The 24,823-nt window shown below is 32.7% G+C and overlaps 1 pseudogene; it reads right to left on the minus strand.

The window, feature by feature from the left end:
- Positions 1-21,253: 21,253 nt before the first annotated feature.
- Positions 21,254-24,482, minus strand: LOC149561695 (uncharacterized; annotated as a pseudogene).
- Between the last annotated feature and the right edge of the window lie 341 nt (positions 24,483-24,823).

The following is a 24,823-nucleotide window of genomic DNA, read 5'->3' on the forward strand; positions in this document are numbered from 1 at the left end:
ATTACCATTGTTTATACTGCATTTGATTATCACCCTTTTTGCAAACAGTCAATTGACTATAGACATCGTCACCCCTTCTGTTGACTATCTTGCATTCCATATATAAGGTAAATTTGTTCATGTTTACAATGTTGCATATTGTTCATGTTGTCTTCTAAGTTATTTGTAGCATATGTGTATCATGTAATTTTTAGCTAACTTAAGATAAATGATTAACATATGCTGGAAATTTGACCCCTTTGGTGTGGATCTGCACAATGACATGAATTAACAGGTATAAGTCAATAAATAGAAATAATTTTCTTATATTCTTCTTGGTTATCATTAACCACGTATGTTATAAATAGACATATTATATAATCATATAATGTATATATAGACAAAGAAGGTCCGTATAGAAATATAATTGTATAATCATTTTTGACTCACTACATTTTATATCTCTCACATATAGACAAGGAAGAATTGCATGTATGAGTCACGACTTGATTATTCTATATATATTATTTAAATATTATCAAGTTTCCATCTAATGGATTGCAGGACCCACCAAATAGGTACTTGTTAGATCTATCTACATCGAATGAGGGAAATGAGGAAATAGTAGATAAAAACTCTACATTTAGTATGGTTAAAATAGGGAGATCAACTAGAGGTCAAAAGATTAGAAAAAAATTTGATAAACACATGCAATTTGTCCTTGCTAATGGGGGGTCATGTTCTTATGATGATGAGACCAAAGGCGACATCAAGGTGCCCTTTCAACACAGACACATTGAGAAAGAATGGGTACCCAATGAGCTACCTCTAATTAACAAAGATTTTTGTGTTTATGAGAGAATATATCGCATTGCTCCATCCTCATTACATGGTTTGGGACTATTTTCCATGGATGAGATAAAGGTATGTTACAAAAAAGTTTTCAAATTGTTCAAGTATGTTGGTTCATGTTACAATTACAGTGATTGGATGCAGATTGTTCGATAAAAAAAAAGTATGCATAGGTATGCACTATCAACTAATTATATACAATGGAAATAAAATGATCAAAGTAAAAGATTTCCTATGTACATTGATGGGAGCTCAAAAGCAACAGGTTATATTGTAAGTTTTAAAAATAGTATGCACCTTCCTCAACTAGTAAGCAACCCAATTGCATATTTGAGGCATGTGAGGGGAATGAAGTTTTTGTTTGTGCAATAAAATCAATAAGTGCAGGGGAAGAACTACTAATAGATTACCATTTCAATTGCATAGATACAAACAAAGTTACTATCATGAGGGTTGTAAGTACTATATACCATTTTATTAATAAGTTTTTTTTTGTTGTCTATTGCTTTTAGTTAGCTGAAGTTTTTATGTTTAATCTTTGTGATAAGACGATATGGATCCGACAGATGATAGAGGCCACAAGGATGCTACTCCCACCCATTCTTCAACAAGGGTAAACCTTATTGAAATTGTACAAATTATATAGTTGAAATTTTTTATATTATTACATTATTTTATTTATGGTTTTTGAGTTTTAATGATAGTTTTACTGATATTCCTCTCACAATTTGATGTTTAGGATAAGGGAAAAGAACCTACAGTAAGTACAAAGCCACTACCTACCCCTTCTAATGATGATATTGTAGAAAATCCCAATGTAACAATAATGTTGAAGAAAAAAAAAATTTAATTTAGAAATAATGAGAATTTTGGATGAAGCAAGTATTCTATCTGAGGAGATGATGAAGAGGCTATCTGATTTGAAAGCGCAAGCTTATTGTTATGAAGTAAGCAGTAATGAATCTTTAGTTATAAAAAAAGTTCAATAAAGATTTATATTTTATAATATTTTATGTTGTGAAGTAAAATATGTAATATGTGTTCTTGTTATATGATTTTTTGGTAACTGATCCAGAACTTGGTCAAGGACAACATGGTGAGGCCGGTAGTAGCAGAGCTCTGATTGCCACTAGTAAAATAATCTTTTAGTTGACAAGTTACAAGGAATTTTTTATTTCAAACATTCAAAAACTTCTTAAGTTAACTCTTACTATTATTATTTCAGAATGTCTTTGCTAACACTGTATTATTCAAGTCATCAAGTGCAGGAGACTCTTAGGAGGTCGATGGACGTCCAAATGAGATTGTTGATTGCAATGTTGGCAACAAGGGGATGTCCAGCTGGTAAATCCTTGTTTTTCTATATTTGGTTTTGTGTTAATTATGAGTTGATAATTTTTACTTTTATCTTCGGTGCATCACATAGTGGATTATCTTTTTTGTGGTAGGAGATGCACCGTCTACTATGCCAGATACAAATTCTACTGCATGTATTGGTGATAATTCACCATCATTTCTTGGAGCTTCTCATGTTTCTAGCACGAGAGCTATGTAGATGTCATTGTTGATTGACAATGATGAATTGATGCCTTTAAAATGTCCTAAGATTCTAGATACTTTAAATAATTATTTTTTATACTGTAATATGCATTTACCTATTCATATGAAGCTTTGGATTGATTATCCCACAAAATTTTTTGCAGGAAATGATACATTTTATAAGAAGCTTTATGACCTCTCACTGCAAATATTAGGGCCCACCATATGTACAAGGTGGAACATCATAAGTGAACTAATTTTATCCCACTATTTTTTTTTCATATAATTAATTGGTGCAACATTTTTCCTTTCATTTGAGTCTTTTCTTTTGCTAGCTATACCTAACAATTTGTGTTTTTTCTTAAAAGGTGGAACTTTCAAGATAAAAAATTAAAAGATCAGCTTATCAAAGATTTAGAGCATGAGTTTGATATTAATATTTTTGATCATAAGAAAATGTTACAAAAAGCTTGCAAACATCTTAAGGTTGTGAGGGACTCATATAGAAAGAGTCTTGTCCTAAACCTAAAGTACGAGCGTCATCCCTTTATTACAATGAGGGAATGGAATGAGTTCATTTTGGATGTAAAGGAGAAATGAGATGGTTGAAGACAAATTACACCAACAAGTGTGAGAAGGTATGCAATAGTATTAACTACTATTACATTAATGTAATAATGCACTAATTAGTATTGATTTTTATATCTATATCATCTAACATATTTCAAACTTTTCATAGGTTGCAGGACATATCAAAGGCAACAAAGGTGAGGATAGAAAAGGTTGGGCAGTATAGACTTGGCTCTGGGGTATATTCTAAAATCAAAGCATGAGTTGTAAGTAGCAGTAAATGAATTATAGATAAAAATTATTTATAAAATGCAAATAATTTTGTTAATTAATAAAAAAATGCAGGGTGCTAATTTTAATCTCGAGGCCACGATATAACACAAAAGAATTGCCTTCAAGCAAGGCTATGCAACCATGGCTGAACACCTATGGAAAGCTTCCATTGCCCCAACTGAATAGTCTCCTGCATCATGTGTACAAGTAAATATGCCAAAAAATATATTAGAAATTGAATACTTGAGCAACAATCTATTAATTGTGGCACAGATGATACGCCGCATCATGAAGCCCTTGATGTGCATGATACTATCCATGGAGGTGCTCATTTGCTATTTAAAAATAATTATGTAATTATTAATACAATTTAACATCTTTAATTGAACTTGGTGTAACCTTTTTGTGTATATTTTAGAGGATATAGAATCATGTCATGTTGAACGAGTGCCGGAGGATGTTTAGACTGATTAGCAGGTAGCTCATGTCACACATTTAGGTAAAGAAAATCTATGTTTTGTTCTTTTAAATTAATTTTTTGATTTATTATTCTTTTACTTAAATAAAAACTCATAATTCACTAATATAAAATGGTGTGAATTTAAATCATGAAGTACTTTTTATTGTGGCAGACTCCCCTTTGGTGTAGTGGCCTCATGTTCCTCAAGAGATGAGGAGAAGACATGCATTGCAATTAGAACTAGTAGAGGAGGGGGATGACGAGGACATTGATATTCCTCTTAGAAATTTCATGAAAAAAAGAAGAAGCAAGAAAACCAAAAAGAAATGATTGTTGTGTGTTAATGAATTTTATGTGTTAATGACTTATTCATGAATGTTGCATGTTAATGAATTATTCATGAATGGTTTACTCATGAATGTTGTGTGTTAATGAATTTTTCATGAATGCCACCTGTTAATGAATTTTATGTGTTAATGAATGTTATTATATGATTATAATGATTGAATGTTATATTTCAAAAATGGATGAATGAATGAATGTTATTAAATGTTAACAGAGAATTTAGAGTGATGTTTGGGGGGCGGGGGGGGGGGGGGCAGGGGGGCGGAGGGGCTAAATGAGCTTCCACCTTCAAGTGGTTGGCCTTGTTTAGTAGAGAATATTAAACTATTCTCAAAACCAAGTGAAGTTCAAACTTTAAAGATAAGCTTATAGTTGTGACAACCAATTAGCAAGTCCAAATGAAGTTCTTCATTACAAGTACCTATTTAGTTTTTAAAGCACAATGTCATGTTTTAATATTGTGTAGTTTTTTTATTAAGTCAAAGCATTCTTTTACTATAAGAACATAATTTATGACCATTTTAGTAACTATTCTAACCGCGCTTTATGAAAAATTTTGTTTTGGCAAAGATGGCAATAAATGGTGTTGTCTATTCCTTGGGAGATTGGATTGCACAGGTCTATATCTCAAAATCATTTACATGTGGTAGAAATGCATACTTACAACCATTTCATTCTACATTTAAAAACATTGATGACACTCTAGACACAAAATAATGCTAAGTATGGAGATAAGTATTCATAAACAAGATGGTGAGAAAGACAAGTATTCATAAACAAGGTGGTGAGAAAGTAAGTATTTTGGGTGAGTAGTACTCTCTAATCACATGTTTTCCACTTCTTTATAGATTGGGTTTTTATACTCTTATGGTCTAATTGGTACTTTTTTGTGTTTGTAGGATGGAGAAAGTAGACATTAAGTTTGTAAGTAGCCAGTTCAAGATTGTGGGTACAGTGCTGTGTGTGTCTGGAGCCATGGCCATGAGTTTCCTATGTGGTCCTACTATAAGCCAGCTTTGGCCTTCATTAGACCCTCCCTCAGAAAACATCAATTCCCTAACTTTCTACATGAAGGGAATCTAGACAAAACTATCACTGGATGCATTTACCTCTTAACAGCTATGACAATCATGTCATCTGCCATGATTGTATAGGTGGAAGCTAAGATCAATTATTATTATGTTTCATGATTAATTAAGTTGAGAGGCTCACAATTCATAGTTATGTTGTAGACTCTTGCCTTGGTTCAATTTGATTTTGTCATCCTCTTTTCCTAGTTTTTAGTGGTTTCTTACTATAATAGAAACATTGGTCTCATTCATGAAGCTCTTTGCTTATATAGTAGTTGTAACTTTGAAGTTTGGGGTATCTAATGAGAGATAGTTTAAACATCACATACTAAGACTTGTTTTCTAAACTAAAAGTATTAAATAGTCAAACTTGTCTTATTTTCCACACTCAATTTTCATATTAATGTGAGATGTTTTAAAATGACCATCTAAGAACTGTAAAATATCTAATTAAAAAAACCCTACATGTTCAAAATGTGGTGCTCTTTTTAATACATTTTCTATCAATGCATTCCAGGCAAAGGCTGGTCGTGATGTAGATTTTAAAGAAGCATTACAAGCTCTTAGGGGAAGCCAATGTGATGTGTCATATGAAGCAACTGAAATCCTGGTCCATATCTTTGTTTGTTCTAGAAATATATATATTTTTCATTCACCAGTATCAACTAGGTCAGCTTCCAATTTCAATTTAAGCTGAAATTTGAGTAAAACTTTGGAGCTAATTAGTTCGAATGAAGACGTTAAAAAAAAAAGTTGATTACTGCTGATATTAGGTTACCAATCTATTGAATATATTATGCAGGAATATATAGAGTTGGAAAATCTGCCCAAGACCAAAATACTTGATTTGTTTCACAAAAAATATACTCTTGCTATCATTGTAAACAATATACTCAACGATTTGTTGGTTCTCCATAATTTATCTACTCATCCATAGTTCCTTTCAATAATCCATTCATCATTTACAACTTCATAATATGTACTATAATTGATGAAATTTTGTTTGTTGAATCTTAATTATTTATCTAGTCATTCTTTACAACTTAACAATTGTATTTTCTATATAGGGTTGGTGTTGGCCTAGCAATATGCCAACAAATTGGTGGAATCAATGGTGTTATATTTTACGCCAATGCAATCTTTGAGACTACTGGTGAGAAGCTACGTTAGGATATTAGATGTTTCTCTTTCATTTCTACTGATATAAATGTGTTCTTTTCTATTTTAGATGTAATATAATTGTTTTGATTAGATAAAGTGGGATAGGGTTCAAATCCGTACAATAAAGAAACAACAAGATCATAAAAAGTAATATTAAGTCGAAACTACAAGTAGAAGGAATTCATAAGAGGTCAAAAGACTTTTGGACTTTAATGCAATATAATTAATTTAGACTTTGTTGTAGGCTATTCTTCGAGTCAGACAACATTAGTTGCAATTGCTATAGTTCAGGTGCCAACAATGGTCAATTCCATATAAGAATATCTTATTTAGTTCCTCTCAATGATCAAACACATTTGTCTTACTTATTAATTAGGAAGTGGTGCTTGGTAGGTGCCAATGACAGTAGTGGGTTCATTGTTGATGGACAAATTTGGTAGGAGACCACTTCTAATGGTATGAGTTAGGTCTTGAATATAGACTATTATAAGGACATTTACTGTATATTAATTTGAACAATAATAAAGAAAACTTTCTTCAAATTACTGCAGGAGGAATGGGTATCAATTGCGTTATTGTTGGATTGTCATTCTACATACTGGTAATTACAATTTCCTATAATTATAACACTTTATGTCCACTAACTCAATTTAATGGGATTTAATTTCATTTACCTGATGCTCATGCAAAAGAAAGTAGCCATTTCTCTTGTTAAATCATCTAAGACTATAAAGGGAATGCCATTGTTGTGTCAATGTGTTTAAAAATGGAACTATTGTTGACAAGCATATATTTTCTATTTGATAATTGAGTTCTAATGTTACTTTAGTCCACAAGTTGGCAGCTGATTTTTCAACATAATTACCAAGTACATAAATTACAAAAAATGACAATTAGATAGAACATCAAACTTATGATGTTTATTTTGAATTATTTCAATCTACCTTATTTTATAGGAATACTCTGTTATTTTATGGTGACTAATCAGGAAAGTACTGTACATACTTCATAAATTCTTTAGGGCTCACCAAATTTTTTTTTGGGTACTATTCATAGATTCGCCATTCGTAGATTCGCCACTAAAGTAATGGCTAATTTATGGCCGACATGTAGTAACCCTAAAGGAATTTAATACTTGTAGAAAAGGGCTTAGGGTTAGGGCTGTTTTATAGTGGTGATGCGAAATAGGTTCTTGCAGCGGTATTGAGCTGTAAGGGATTATAGATTGTAATCAAGTTGTAATCATTGGATTGTAATAATATCAGACTTGCTATTTGGTGGATGTAGCCTAGGGGATTGGGTGAACCCCATTAAATCTTGGCGCCTTGTGTTCTTTTCTGTGTGATCTATTATTTTCTGTTATTGGTTATATTTGCATGTAATTGTTATTTTTTGTCCGTGGTTTAATCCTAACAAGTGGTATAAGAGTGAGGTTATTTTTTTCAGTTATCCTCTATAGGAAAGTCTCATGGTTGAGTGGGAGCGATGGCAGACGAGGGTAAGCTGAGGGTTGATAAGTTTAACAGGCAGAACTTTTAGTTGTGGAAGATGCAAATGGAAGACTATCTTTATCAGAAGGAATTATGGACGTCGTTAGAAGGAAAAGCCAAGAATCAGGGATCTATGTCAAATAATGAATGGGATCTTTTAGACAAAAAGGCACTTGGAAGCATTTGATTATGCCTAGCACCATCAGTGGCATTTAATATTACAAAAACAGAGACGATAGAAGAGTTGATGAAAACCCTAGAGACACTATATGAAAAGCCCTTTGCCTCAAACAAGGTATTTTTCATGAAGCATTTATTTAATAGGAAAATGGCAGATGGTGGATCTATTATAGATAATTTAAATGAGTTTAATACTATTACTAGTTAGTTATCTTCTATGGGTATTAGTTTTGATGAAAAAATTAGGGCTCTCTTGATTTTGTGTTCTTTGCTTGAAAGATGGAATGGCTTGGTAATGGTTGCGAGTAATTCTGTTCTTGTATCTAGTACCCTAAAATGTAAAGATGTGATTGGTGTTGTTTTAAGCAAGGAAACTCATTGGAAATCCTCAGCTCGATCTACATTAGGAAGTTCTTTGAATGCACAAAGCAAGGGTAGAATGACTGAGAGAGGAAGTAACACTGGTAATTGTGGGAAATCAAGAGAGAAATCAAAGGGGAGGAGGTCTTAATCAAGAGGACCAAACAATTGCTAGTACTATGAGAAACCAGGGCACAAAAAGAAAGATTGTTAGAATTAAAAAAAAAATGAAGGAGATAAATCAGATGGAGACAAGAAGGCAAATGTGGTAAGTAAAAAATCCGAAGAGGATGCTTTGCTTCTATCTTTAGAAAGTGTTGATGATTCATGGGCTTTAGATTCTGGTGCTTCATTTCATGCTACACCTCATAGAGGTTATTTCATTGATTATGTCCAAGGGGATTTTGGACTTGTTTATTTGGGGGATAATGAATCTTATCAAATTGTTGGAAAGGGAAAAGTTAAGATTAAGTTGTAGAATGGGAATCATTGGCTACTACATGAGGTAAGACATGTTCCAAGGCTAAGTAGGAATTTAATTTCAGCAGGGCAACTCGGTGATGAGGTTTGTGTAGTTACTTTTAATGATAAAAATTGGAAAGTTTCAAAAGGTTCCCTTGTAGTAGAAAAAGGTGTGAAAGTAGGCACCTTATATCTTTGTATGGGTCATATTGTTCCTTCGGCTTTGATTGTTTAAGAGAAAAATGAATGTTCAGGAACAATTGCTGCAGTTGAGCAGGGAGAACAAATAGTTGCTGTAGATTATGATACAATGTTGTGGCACAATAGACTTGGGCACATGAGTGAGAAAGGTATAAAAGTAATTCATTCAAAGAAAGTTTTACCAGGTCTAAAATGTGTTAATATGGATTTTTTATAAGTTGTGTGTATGGAAAATAAAAGAGAGTGAGTTTTGTGAAGATTGGGAAGGAAAAAAAGAAGAAGAAATTAGAGCTTGTGCATATCGATTTATGGGGACCAGCTCAGGTATCTTCCCTTGGTGGCTCTCATTATTATGTTACATTTATTGATGATGCAACAAGAAAAGCATGGGGTTTATTTCCTTAGATAGAAATTGAATGTATTTCAAACTTTTAAGAAATGGAAATGCTTGGTTGAAAATGACATTGGTAAGAAATTAAAATGTCTTAGATCTGATAATGGTGGTGAGTATTACAGTCATGAATTTGAAGATTATTGCTCCACTAATGATGTTCATAGATAGAAAACTATTCCAAGGACTCCATAGGAAAATGGAGTGGCTCAACGTATGAATAGGACTATAATGGAGTGTGCAAGGAGCATGAGGTTGCATGCTGGGTTGCCCTTACACATGTAAGCAGAGGTTATCAATACTACGGCATATTTGATTAATAGAGGTCCCTCTACTCCTTTGGGTTATGGTATTCCAGAGGAAGCATGGACTCGTAAGAAGGTGAGTTATTCTTTTCTCAAAACCTTTGGCTGTGAAGCATTTTCTCACATAGATTCTAAAAATAGAACCAAGTTGGAAGCTAAGTCAAAGAAATGTGTATTTGTTGGATATGGTATTAATGAATTTGGTTATAGGCTTTGGGATTTTGAAAATTAGAAAATTGTAAGAAGCAAAGATGTCATATTCAATGAGAAAGTGTTGCACAAAGATTTGTTGCAGCAACATGAGAAGAAAGAAGATGATTATGTAGTGCTAGATGATACTCCAAAAGCTAATGTTTCAACCATTCCTCATGATGTGCAACAACTGCAAAAACAAATACCACACACACTGGTGAATGTTAGATGGTCAACAAGGCAAATTAGACCTCCACAAAGATTTTCTCCCTCTTTGTATTCAATTTTACTTACTGATGCTGGTGAACCAAAATGTTATGATGAAGCTATGCAGGTGGATACTAAGATTCAGTGAAAGTCTGCAATGAAAGATGAAATGGACTCTTTGCTGAAGAATACGACATGGGATTTATGCACGTTGCCTATAGGTAAAAAGGATTTAAAAAATAAGTGGGTTTATAGGTTGAAAGAAGAGGAAGGAGGTAAGAAAAGATTTAAATCCAGGTTAGTTGTGAAAGGATTTTCATAGAAAAAGGGCATTGATTTTGATGAGATATTTTCTCCTATTGTTAAGATGACTTCTAGCTATACTATTTTAAGTCTTGTGGCTACTAAAGATTTTCATTTAGAGCAACTTGATGTTAAAACAACCTTCCTTCATGGTGATTTGGATGAAGAGATATATATGGCTCAGCTATGGGGATTTGAGGTCAAAGGTAAGGAGAACTTAGTGTGCAAATTGAAGAAAAGTTTATATGGCTTAAAGCAAGCACCTCAACAATGGTATCTAAAATTTGACAGTTTTATGCATGAGCATGGTTACAGTAGGTGCCATTCAAATCATTATGCTTATTTTAAGAGATTGGATGACGAAAACTACATTATTTTATGTTTATATGTTGATGATATGCTTGTAGTTGGGTCTAACATGGATCATTAAGGGGCTAAAATGACAATTAGCACATGTATTTTCTATGAAAGATTTTGGGGTAGCAAAAAAAATCCTTGTTATGAAGATTCACAGAGATAGGAAGAATAGAACATTGGTGCTATCTTAGGCTGATTATGTTGAGAAGGTGTTGCAATGTTTCTCTATGGAGAATGCTAAAGTTGTCAGCACACCTTTACCTGGTCATTTGAAGTTTACTAAGGAGATGTGTCCTAAGACACAATAAGAGGAGGATAAGATGTCCAAGGTACCCTATGCTTCAGTTGTAGGAATCTTGATGTATGCTATGGTATGTACTAGGCCATATATTGCACATGCAGTGGGAGTCATTAGTAGATATATGACACATCAAGGAATTGAGCATTGGAATGTAGTCAAATAGATTCTCAGATATTTGAGAGGAACATCCAATAAGTGTTTACACTTTGGGGGCTCTACTATTGATTTACAGGGCTATGTTGACTTAGACTTGGTAGGGGATATTGATACCAGGTGCAGTACTACAGGTTATGTCTTTATTATTGTTGGGGCAGCCATGAGATGAGTTTCTAGGTTACAAAAGGTTCATGCTTTATCCACTACAGAGGAAGAGTATGTAGCTACTACAGAGGCAGCCAAGGAGATGATATGGCTTCAGTTCTTCTTGGAAGAATTGGGACATCTTGAGAAGGATAATTATTTTTTCATAGATAGTCATAGTGCCATTCATCTTGCAAAGAATTCAGCTCTGCATTCAAAGACCAAACACATATAGTTGCGGTACCATTTCATTCAGTCAGTTTTGGAGGATGGATAGTTAACACTGGAGAGGATACATGCAAATGAAAATTTAGTAGATATGTTGACAAAGGTAGTAACAAGGGAGGAGCTGAACTCCTCTTCAGCTTCAGTTGGTCTTCTAAACTGAACATGAATAAAAGAACAGTAAAGTCCAAGGTGGTTTGATCCAGTGGGAGTCTCATGGTGTAGTGGCATAGCTACATGATCAGTCTCCAAGTGGGAGATTTTTGTTTAGTGTGGAGCCTAATTAGTCCCCAAGTGGGAGATTATTAGTTTATGGTGAGTGATTAGGAAATTACTGTACATACTTCATAAATTCTTTAAGGCTTAGGGCATCACCCCAAAATTTTTTTTGGGTACTATTCATAGATTCTCCATTTGTAGATTCACCACTAAAGTAATGGCTAATTTATGGCTGACATATAGTAACCCTAAAGCGATTTAATACTTGTATAAAAGGGCTTAGGGTTAGGGTTGTTTTATAGTGGTGATGCAAAATAGGTTCTTGTGATAGTATTGAGCTGTAAGGAATTATAGATTGTAGTCAGATTGTAATCATTGGATTGTAATAATATCAGACTTGCTGTTTGGTGGACGTAGCCCAAGGGATTGGGTGAACCACATTAAATCTTGGTGCCTTGTGTTCTTTTTTGTGTGATCTATTATTTTTTGTTATTGGTTATATTTGCACGTAATTGTTATTTTTTGTTCTTGGTTTAATCCTAACACACTCTAAACAATCTATTTTACAGTTGATTGGGAGTAGGCTAGCTTTGATTGGTCTATTGGTGAGTATTACATCATTAACTAGGCAATATTTTATTCAGATCTGAATAATTCAGTATCCATTTTTGATAAAAATGATTGTTTATAACATCTTCTTGTATTTATGTTGTACATACCTATATTGCAACATTTTCATTAGGGGTTAGCAAAATTCCATGGGTTATAATGTTTGAGGTTAGTTCTCATTAGAAAAGTGAATTGACTAGGTTAAGAAGAGAATGTAGCAATGAAGTCAATCTATCAGTAAACACTAATGAATCAAAACTTCCTACCTTATCATTTCTTTTTAGTTTAGTACCCAACTCTTTTGATTACCAGAGGCTAGACATTATTCTTGAGAAGAATGGACCTCATGATCATTATAAAGAGACTTTTATTTAATGAGAAGACCCAATGTCTTACGGATTAGTTCCTTTGTACACCCTCATCCTCACCCACCTTGAAAATATCTAGAGAGCTTTTCTTCTAAATCATTCTTTCATTTAGACTCTTCATTCTCTAAGGAATTTAATGTTTATATCCCACTTCAATCATCCTCAACACCCTTGTGTGATCCTTGGATCATTAGGAATGCCTACCCCTAGCTACAGATGCATGTACCCTACCACTATAGAATCTCTCTATCAATAGTTGAGCTTTGAAACATGGGTTATAACTTAATCCCTAGGCCACATTAATTTAAAAAAAATCCTTAACTATGAAATAGATAAAGCAATTTAGTAAACCAATTAGTTTTGGAGCTTGCAAGTGTTCTCCAAAAGTTTTACACCACTAATATAGACTGAAAAGACAATTCTACAATGAAATTCTGGTAATTGAACTTTAGTCTTTAGGTCACATTAGTCAAAATTGAACCCAACCTTCCAAATATTAAAAGAAATTATATCAATAATCAATGGTTTATTTATATTGATAATCAATTTATATGAATTTCATAATATGTAGATTTATCTGTGTTTGGTTTGATGTAGATATTTCTTATAAATATGAAGGGCAACACTGGCAACTTGGTGTCTTTTTTTGCTTGGTTTGGTGGTTGGCTTGTTACAGTTATTTTTAATTCTCTTGTCTTGGAGTCCAACAGGTTAGATCAATGAAATAATTTGCTCAAGTTTTCCTATTTTGATACCGTCTCTCATTAGTTGTAAGAGTGCTTGAATGGAGAAATGTTAGATGTGTTTTGATTTCTTTTTGGGAGGTTTCTAGATTTCGTTCTTGCAATCTATTAGTATAGCTTTCTTCCTTTGTGATTTATTATTTTGATGCATCACAGAGTATGCTGTCAAAATTTTGTGATCTATGTATCAAACTTTTCTTATCTAGCTCAGTATCTTCAATATAGATAATAATTCAAATTTTTAAGGTCTTTAATGTAGATCTATAGAGTATGACTGTTGATTTTTTTGAATTTGAATGCTCTTGAAATTGTTTGCATTTATTTTATCTGTGTCAACATTTTCTATGATCCATTATCACCTTGTCTTTTCTAGATCATTGTTTCAATAATGCATTATAGAGTATGATCCATGTTCTTACAATCCATCATTAGGATTATTATTATTTTTTAATTCATTATATTGATGGGTGTTTGAACTCTTTGAAAATCTTTATTATAGACCAAGAAAGTAAGACTTCCTAATTTGTTTTCAGATTCAATTATTTTTATCATTTTTTCCTATCAATATTTTAGATCATGTTCTATGATCTACCATCACAACTTTCATGTTCTCTAACTTCCTATCTTGATCATGATAGATAATGGAGTATGTGTCATTGCCATAATGTCTTGTTAATAACTCATAAATATTGATGCAAAAGAGATTTATGAAGTCATATCAAAATCTTTGAAATTCATTAAATTTTGAGAAAAATAGTGTACACTAAGTGAACTACTTATAAACAGAATATTTATTCGCTTTGAATTTTCATTTTTTGAGTTGATTGTGTATTTTTGTAAACTCAAAATTAGAAATCATAGCTTTATCTATCTTCATAGCTTTTCTCTTTTCTATCTCATTATCTTGTCTGATCCATTATAAACTTGACCACACTCATATGAAAAAGTCTTAATTTGTATCTTAAATAGGAAAGCTTGTAGACTTGATTGCAGGTATCTTTGAAATTATATTGATGATCTAGCATGACTTTTTGTTTCTTTTCAAGCTCACTATACTAAATGATACATCATGGCAGTTCTCTTTTTCACTAATTCATTGTCTAGATTATAGATTCTAAAATATGAATTGCAAAGTCGATGCAAAAATTTTATACACGGTCAAAGTGAACTGTCCTCATTCTATTGATTTTTTTTGGTGTTTATTTTATAGGAAGAGTATTTGGGGTCGTTCAATGTGATGACATTCTAACTTGTGTCTTTTCAGAACTTATTTAAACTAACCAGGTAAAAATGAAGCTTAAAGGCCACCAAAAGAAAATTATAGGCTTGGCATTTTCACACACTTTGAATGTATTGGTATCTTCTGGGGCCAATGCCTAGGTTTGTCTTCATTTTGTATATCCATTGCCATCTGATTTTGTACATTTACATGTTTATAGATTCAAATTACTAAATATTTGGCCAATGTTCTGATAGCACTATTTCTTGAGTATTGATAGATGGGAGAAGCGAAAGTCAAGATTCTTACAAGTGCAGATAGGAAGATCATCACCACCAGTTGGGGATACAAGAGTACAATTCCATAATGATCAAGTTCACTTGTTGGTTGTTCACGAGAGCTAGCTTGCTATTTATGATGCTTCTAAGTTTGACTATTTGCATTATGTAAGTCTTTGTCAACAATTTAGAATTCAAATTTAGTAAGTGATAATGATATAAGCTACCTTCTCTATATAAGTGTAAATTGATATCACATTTTTTTGTACTGTAGTGGACACCTCATGATTCTCTATCTACTCCCATTTCAAGTGCGGTATATTCATGCAACAACCTTCTTGTAGTTGCAGGCTATTGTGATGGTGTTGTTGGAGTATTTGATGCAGAGAACTTGAGGCCATGCTGTTGTATTACACCTTCTACATATTTAGCTTTAGGCATGAATAGGTAAGTTGGCCTAGGGAGGAAAAAGTTATGTTATGTATGGATAAATAGATCCCCAAGTATTTTATGATTTAACTCAAAATGTATCCTTTGATTATTCATACACTGTCTATCCTCTAATAATTGCATCACATCCATTTGACTCAAATCAGTTCGCTCTTGGAATGATTGACGGAGGAGTTTATGTCATTGAGCCTTCAGAATCAATAGGAAAGTGGGGTGTGGGACCTCCTCTAGATGATGGTACTTTTGGATCAAATCCAACATTAAGCAATCAAGGTTTAGAACCAGCTCCAAGGTAGTTCATCATATTAGAACATGGCAAATGGTGCCTTGTACTACCTTTTTATGTTTATCACTTACACCTGCAACTCCACAATTGATATTGATGATAGTCTCTTGCCCTCACCATGCCCCTTTCGATATATCAATCTTGTAACTTGTATATATATATTCAAGAGAATGGTGCTTCTTTGTGCATAAGTTTGAGCTTTTAGAGAAAATCATTCACTTATGAACATTCCATCAAAGATGATGTATACTGAGGATATGGCTTTTCTAGCTATTAAGTGGAAGTTTCACATTTTTTGAACATTCAAATAACTTTATTGTTATTGATGTAGCTGAACTACGAGTGCCTTTTGTGTTCTTGACAAATGATAAGCTTTCAAATTTTGTGAAGCCATTACAGATGCAAATGAACTACAACTAGTGAGGTGTCAATTTTAAGGCAATTTTTGTTTCTATAGTACAATTTAATTGCTAGAAATAGGCTCAATGATTGAGTGCATTTTAATATTATGTCCTGGATGCTCTTGCCAAGGAATTGATCAAAAAGCAACCAAATAAAGGTTATAGTTATATATGTGTTCTTATGATGATGTGATTGGGACTGTAAGTTTTTTTGTCACATTTATCTATTTGAAAAATAAAGATTAGTTAGTGTTATTGACTTTCATTCCTGATAAATAATTCTTTCCTAATTTTATTTTTCCCTATAGTCTTCACATGCAATGGTGTCTCAAGAACCAAAATTTAGATGGGCTGTGTCAATTATTGCAAAGGCTTTGCTCCCATAGGAGCCTTTTAAACTGCACAAAATTTGATTCTAAAGCATAATTGCTCGATGGAGACTCAGGATATCGTGCACATTTCTTCCTCCTTCCCATTTTTTTGTATGAAATAAATCATGTGATATGAATGAAACAATGGTGTGGAGGTAGAAATGTGCATGATACCCTAAGTCTCATGCACTGAGCAATTATGCTTTAGAATCCAATTTTGTGCAGTTTAGAAGGCTCCTATGAGAGCAAAGCTTTTGCAATAATTGGGATAGCCCGTCTAAATTTCTACCAAGCATTGGTCTCAATTTTGACCAACATGTCTTCCCTTTTCCATCGAATGTATGGTACTGTCGTAGAAAATTAAGGGGTCTTGGTCGCAATTTTGACAATGGTTGAAAGGGATCTTGGTTGCAATTTTGATGATGGTTGGTCTTTTTTGCTATAGAACGTTTGGCTTTACTGTCAAAAAATTCAAGGGGTGTACATCAAAATTTTGACCAGCAAAGGACGCAAATGAGGAAATAAGAGTTCAAGCTGGACTAAGGAAATCGATGAAACTCGCATCGGTAAGTCGACCTTTTTGAAGTTGAAATTTTGACGCATAATTATTGTGATGAAAAATTGACTAAAAAAGATCAACGACAAGTTTAGTCATCTATTCGACCAACTCTGGTTGCAATTTTGACCTTTTCTCATCGAAATTTAGGGCTAAATTTACTAGTGTAAAATCTACTTCTTCTAATCCACCTAGTATTTCTTTGATGAACATAATCTTTCACATAGCGATGCTATCTTATTTGTGAATCCAATCCATTAGAATTAGATCTGCACAAGTTCCAACTTTATCCTCATTTAGTCTAAAGATCAATTCATAGTTAAAATATCTCTAACCCATTATCACTTCAAATCCAAGTCTAGATAGTCATCCAGATGGTATAAAATACAATTACACTTCTTAGGCTTGATAGCTCATATGAACATTTGTTTATTTCTAGACACATGGAGCACACAATTGTCAATTTCCATTTTTAGCAGCAAACATATGATAGAAAGTGAATATGACCCCTATAAATTTTAAGTCTACCCATATGTCACTTTCATCAAATTCCATCAAACCTATGACATCTCTCGTAATCATGACCAATGATCCTAATTTTAAAGAAACCCATTTTTACCAAAAAATAGAATGACAAAGAGAAACCTAAAGGTGACATATTGAGGAGACAAAGAACAAAAATGAAAGAATATGAACTAAAAACTTAAAACAAATATATGCTAAATTTAAGGGGGAAATAAAGAAACATCAAGGCCACCAACAAACATAGGGTAAAGGTATATAACTAAACTCGACAAACCAAATTAAACCACTAAATGTGGATGCAACCCTTATGAAAATATTAAGTATATGATTAAACAAAAAGGGAAAATTTTAAGAAGTAAATATGAAGGATGAGCAAACAATAAATAAACTATTAGGAAATTCCAAAAGAATAAACAAAGGAAAACAAGAGGAAAGAAGAGGAATGTCAATGAGAGAAAAAAAAACCAATGTTAGGCTATTAAAAACTAATCAAAAGTAACAAGGATGATCAAGAATATTGAGTAAGAGGGAGGTCCTAATTCTATAATATTGATTTATTAGGTTCCCCTTACATTAGTTTTACTAGTTGAATTCATGCCCTATTTAATATTTAAATAATTATCTCTATTTTATCATAATTCTAAGGTTTAGGATCTAATTAGTATCTCAATCTGCTTTTCATCTGCCCCCAAATTCATTAATTAACCAACAAATAGGTTTCCCTATTAGAATATGTCATTTATGGTAAATTATTTGAGATTTTATAACAATTATAGATCCCTCCCATGTTTGGAGTTAAATTTTCAATTAGAAGTCATACAAGTTCTTATTGCATTTATTATAGTTTAGAAGTCCCCTTCAATTGCTATTTTTTTTAGTTGCAACTTTTGACATAAGAGTAAACCCTCTACTAGGGAATTGATTTCCCTTATAATTTGTCTCTACTCTTAAGGGCATAAAAGGGCATAACAATTTTGGCACAAAGTCCTCCATTCCAATAATAAATTATGAAAAATATGCCACCCAGCTCAGGATTTCCCCTTGAACCTAAAAAAATTCCCTATTTTATTTATTCACTAAATAACTAATTATTTATTAGTCTAAAACTACATTAACCTACTAACTAAAGATATTTATTTTCCAACATCACCCAAAGACTCCTCTTGAGTTTATAGTCTAAACTTAGCTATTATTCATGTTGTCTACCTAGAATAATACCTTTTACAACTTAAAAGCATAAATGTTACAATATCTATGCATTCTATGACACTAAGTGACACATATAAATTTTAGAACACACATTACAAATTTAAATGCCCATGATTCAAAGTTGAGACATAATTATATAAATTGTAAATATAAAAATTAAGAAGTACATGATAGATGCTATCTAATCCCAACACATAGAAAGTATAGTTAAAGTATCATTATATTTAGTAATGTCAGTATATTTACCTTATTTATGTGGTTTATCTCCTAAAATTAGATAGTTGATCTGTGTGGTGTTTCTTCTTTAAGGATTGTATTGTGAATGAGTATACCACTAATGTTAGAAGAAGGTATATTCATCTCAAGGATTAATATATACAAGGATAATCACCATAATAGATGGTCCAAAAGTAACAAATGTAGAATTACTTACAAGATAATATGCCTTGTTTACATACAGGACATACCTACATACATACATACATACATACATACATACATAGACACACATTACTATATTCACCATACAATGATGATAAATATCCATTACACATGATATAGAATCTATCATCCATTCTAGGCATCAGGTCACAAGGTTATATATATATAAAGTTACACAAAAAAATACACGAATGAGGTCACTTGTAGTACCTTAAATAGGTCACAAAATATGTATCATCATAGTCATAGTGAAATTGTATAAAATTTGGTTAGGAAAGATAATTCATCAATGATGGGATAATTAACATGATAAATGGAAAATGATAAATAATGTTATCTTAGAAACCATAAAGTTAAATGTAATTTGTAAACCCAATGCAAGGGTAATTAGGGTAAGATACACAAATAATCTTTGAAGAAAGAATAAATTAATGAAGAAAAATGGAAGAGGAAACTTAAATATAAATATAGGATGTGAAACTAATAAGCTATAGATCTCAAAACTCTAGTGAGATGATAAATTATAGAAATGATATTAGGTCATTCAAAGAATAGTCAAACTCATAAAAAAATTAAAAGAAATAAAATTTTCTTAGCTATGATTTTAGATAAATATAAAGACACATTAAATAAGAATATAATAACCAAAACCTAATGTGTATATTTAACAATGCTTAATATATTTTAAAAATTAATGTTAAGATACAAAATCAAATACACTAAACAGATGTACATTCTTGATTCTAACTAATGTTTCTTATGGTATGATACTTTTTCATCTTTATTGAATTTTCAAATTATATACTAAACTAGTACTTTTGGGGGAATTAAATACATCTATGCCTTATTTGTTGGTGTAGATCTAGTTTTGTTTCTACTCTTGATCTAAGTAAATGTGTTTCTCTATTCTATTTCTTTCCAAATTAATCTTTTTTTAAATTGGTAATGATAATTTATTTTCCAAATTAATCTTTATTTGTTCTACTCTTTTCTAATATATAAGGCTAGAAATATTTAGAAATACCTTTAAATATTATCACTAATATATCAAGAGAAGATGTTTTAAATATTGCACTCATAAAAAATACCTGTAAATGTTTGTGTACAATACTCTTCAATCCTATATAGGATGCTATGATAATCATGAAGATCTAGATTATTATTATTGAACCAATTGAATATTTTTGTTCACGATTAATTAAAAAATAAGAAGATTAAAAAATAAGAAGACATGAGACTAATGCAATTGATTTCCTTTAAATATTATCATTTATTATAAAATAGGAAAAGTATTCAAGATGGATAAACAATGGTAGCAATTGACCAAAGTTACAATTTACATTTTAAAAATTCAATTATCAAGTCCATAAACATGAAAATAATCCTAAGTAGAAAAATGATCAATTAAAGATGGATTAAACCTCCCTTGGAATAGGTGTGCAAGAAAGTGTCAACTATAGAATGTAAGTGAATTTCTTGAGGTGTGTGATATAACAATAAAGTCATTAATAAATGTGTGATCTTAACTTTCCATAAGACTGTGTCATTTGTCAATATCTCCATGTTTAGAGACATTTACTAGAAATAAACTTAAAAGTGTATTAAAAAATTGAATGCCCATACACATTTTATCAATGAAAATTTATTTTCTTACTATAATATAGAGTTAAATTATATAGATATAATCATTTTGATTCATAAAAAGTGATGAAACAATCTAATTTTAAATTTTATTACATTTTATAAAAATAAATTCACTTCAAATTTAGAATAAATAATTGATTTTCAATTAGTGAAAAGAATAATTATGAAAAATTAATATAATTTTAATAGTTATTCATCATTCAAACATTAATATAAAATAAAATAAATTTATGACTAGAACATCCTATTTCTACTCATAATTTCAAATGTTGACCATAAATCATGTCACAATGTACTATTCCATATAGGTACCATGATTTGATTATTATTTCTTTTAATCACAATACACTATACTATCCAAAGTGCTACATTATAATATAGTATTTTAGTTGGCCAAACAAATCTTTGGACCTAGGATATAGATGTAGATGAACTTCCCTTATTTCCTGACTTTATCTCAATTACATTGCTTTCAATTTTAATAAAAGGTGAGATATCTATTGGTAGCTGAAAAGTTTTAGGTGTAATAAGAAATGCACTTCTGATTGCATGTAATCTATCAACTACATTAGTCATATTAGGCCGCTCTTGAGGTGAATTCCTTGTGCAAATCAACCCAATTTCTATAATTTGGGTAAGGCATTCCATCACCATTGATGTCCTTGATTCATGAGCATCTATAAGCAAACAATCATCCAACACATCTGGTATTCTTTTTGGAAAATGTGCTTTTGTCCATTCTTGCAGATTAATTCCTTTGCTGAACATGTCATTTATTGGTCTTTTCCTTATCAACAATTCTAATATTAAAATTCCATAACTATAAACATCTCCTTTTGTAGAAGGATTTCCGCCTATTCCATACTCTATATTAAAAAAATATGAACAAGGATTAGTGACTCATAAAATCATTGAAAGAATCCAATAGTTTACAAGATAAATAAAGGAAACTAGTGAAATGTATAATGCAATAATAACAAGAAACTTGTACCTGGTGCAATGTAGCCAATAGATCCTTTAAGTGCATTTGTAGAGGTCAAGGAATCCATAGAATTGTTGAGAATAAGTTTTGAAATGCCAAAATCTGCTATATATGAAGTCATATCATCTCCTAATAGAACATTGCTAGGCTTCAAGTCACAGTGAATCAATTGAACAACGCAATGATGGTGAAGGTATGCAATTCCTTCTGCTATTTCTATAGCTATCTTGATCCGATCACTCAGATTTAATTTGCATCTACCTCCATCACAAGGATACAACCACCTCTCTAAACTTCCATTTGACATGAATGGAAGAATTAAGGCTTTAAAATCAAGGTTGGAACATACTGAAATGATTTTAATTACATTGCGGTGTCGAAGTCTCTTTAATGCATTGCATTCTCTGTTGAAAATTTGGTGACTATGTTCATCTTGCAACTTGAGAACTTTAACAGCAATACTTGTACCATCATTTAAGATCCCTTTATAAACAGACCCAAAACTACCAACTCCTATAAGATTTATATCATTGAACCCGCTAGTTGCATCTACAATTTCTTCATATGAAATTTTTGGAGGCCATACTTTCAGAGCAGCAGTACTCAAATGCTTGCATCTATAGGAAAATGCTATCAATAGAAGAGACATGATCAAAATTGCAATTCCAACTACAGTAGAAATAATCACCTTTTTAGAAAGTAGTGAATGCTTGTGTTTGGAATGAGAGCATGGTGGTAAGTTTATCCATCCACCACAAAGGCCGGGATTTTCCATAATCTTAGAATCATCAAGTGTTGCAAAAGCTCCTTCCTTCAGGACCTCTCCAGTTAACCTGTTTGAAGAGAGGTTGAGATATTGGAGCATTTTCATCTTTTTCAAATCCACTGGTAATGTGCCTGACAAATTATTCCATGAAAGATCCATGTACTTTAGATTCTCCAAATCTGCTAATGATGCGGGGATTAACCCTTCAAAAGAATTTCTAGAAAGATCCAGGTATTCCAGTGCATTGCAACTTGACAATGCTTTAGGAATGCCTCCAGAAAAATTGTTATGCGAAACATCTATAGCTAAAACCATAATCATTTTGCTCAATTCCAAAATAGGACCTTGTAGTGAATTTCTCGAAACATTGAAATAGAATTGGAGATTCTGAAGACCGGAAACTCCAGCTGATATAGTTCCAGTGAGTTTGTTGTGCGCCAAGTCCACCATTTCTAAAGTCTTGCATCTCCCTAAACTGGCAGGTATTTTCCCTGATAGTTGATTGTGATGAAGATGAAGCCTTCTTAATTGTGAAGCTTGCCAAGACTTTCCGGAATTCTCCCTGAAAGCATGTTCTGGCTAAGTGACAACAATCCAAGCTTTTTTGACTCGCCCAAACTCTCTGGAATTCTCCCCTGTAAATTGTTAGTATTCAGAAACAACCTTTCCAAATTTGGAAGTTCACCAAGTGTAGATGGAATGGTCCCGTTAAGTCTATTTTCTGCTAGGGCTAACAATGCCAAGTTTGTGAGATTACCAACCTCATATGGTATGTTCCCCCAAATATCATTAGTGTGCAATGATAAAATTGAGAGTGACTTTGAAAAGCAACCAATTGAAGTGGGCAAGACACCAGTGAGATGATTAGATCCCAAATTAAGTACCTCCAAGCTGGAACAATTAGTTAACATTATTAGAATAGACAAACCACTCACAAAATGATTTCCCCACAAAACTAACCGTCTCAGCTGCAACATTTTCCCAAACAGGAGGGGCAATGTGCCGCTCAATTGATTGTCATCCAAATCCAACACTTGCAGCTGAGTCCAATTACCCACTGAGCTTGGTATCTCTCCACTGAGTTGGTTTCCCCCCAACATCACTTGTTGCAGCTCTGAAAGCCTTCCAAACTGCCATGGAATTGGGCCGTCAAAGTGGTTATGAGATAGATCTAATATTTGGAGAAGAGTGCAATTTGAAAGCGCCACAGGGATCAATCCTGTTAAGTTGTTGATGGCCAAGCCAAGCAAATTAAGTTGACTAAGCATACCCAACTCAGCAGGAATACCACCTTGGAGTGCATTGATGGACAAATCAAGCATAGTTAGAAATGACATGTTTCCTAAGAAAGGTGGGATAATACCTGCCAATCTGTTTGCCTTTAATACCATGTTTTCTAAATTTGATAGAAGACTCAGTTCAGAGGGAATGCTTCCACTTAGATTGTTATGTGCCAGTTTGAGAGATTGTAAAGAACGACATCCTCCTAGAGCAGATGGAATGTGACCTTCCAATTTGTTTGCACACAAGCGAAGCACTCTCAAGCGATGAAGCCATCCAAGCTGATATGGGATATGGCCCTCCAAGCTATTATTGTAAAGACCCAGTACTCTAAGGAAGGAAAGATTAGCAAGAGAGGGAGAGATGGGGCCATATAATCCCATACCTGTGAGATTCAATGAAACCACACGCTGTCCACGAGAAGAGCAGATAATGCCAGTCCAGTTGCAGAAGCTGTGATTTGGAGACCAATCAGACAAGGAATTAAATGGGTCCAAAAAGAGAGCAGATTTGAAGGCAATTAGAGATTGCTGATCAGAATAATTAGATGGCATTGCAGAGAGACAAGAAAAGAGTAGCAGAGGAACCACCATCTTCATTTTCATCTTCATCATTATCATCATTCTTAGATCGCCCACTTCAACACCCATCAGATAAAATGAAATAGTTGAAATGGTCGCTTTTATAAATTTGTCACAACAAGTCCTCAACAACACGCAAAGAGACTTTGACGTGACGAGAAGGGCACTGCATTTCTCTCACGGACTTGCGAGAATGAATGCGCGGATTGAGCCGTCGGTCAGGTGGAATGACTGCATAAGAAGTTCCCATAAAAAATAAGATGGTGATTCGTGTTCTTACTCGTTTTTTCTTTCGCGTGCGAGAAAACTGATCGTTACCTGAAGATGAGCCGCACATGATTGTCTTTACAATCGTTGTCAAGTTAAACACG

The sequence above is a fragment of the Cupressus sempervirens genome, chromosome 4 (assembly GCF_028749045.1).
Source record: "Cupressus sempervirens isolate cs-2001-9-10 chromosome 4, ASM2874904v1, whole genome shotgun sequence".
Lineage (NCBI taxonomy): Eukaryota > Viridiplantae > Streptophyta > Pinopsida > Cupressales > Cupressaceae > Cupressus > Cupressus sempervirens.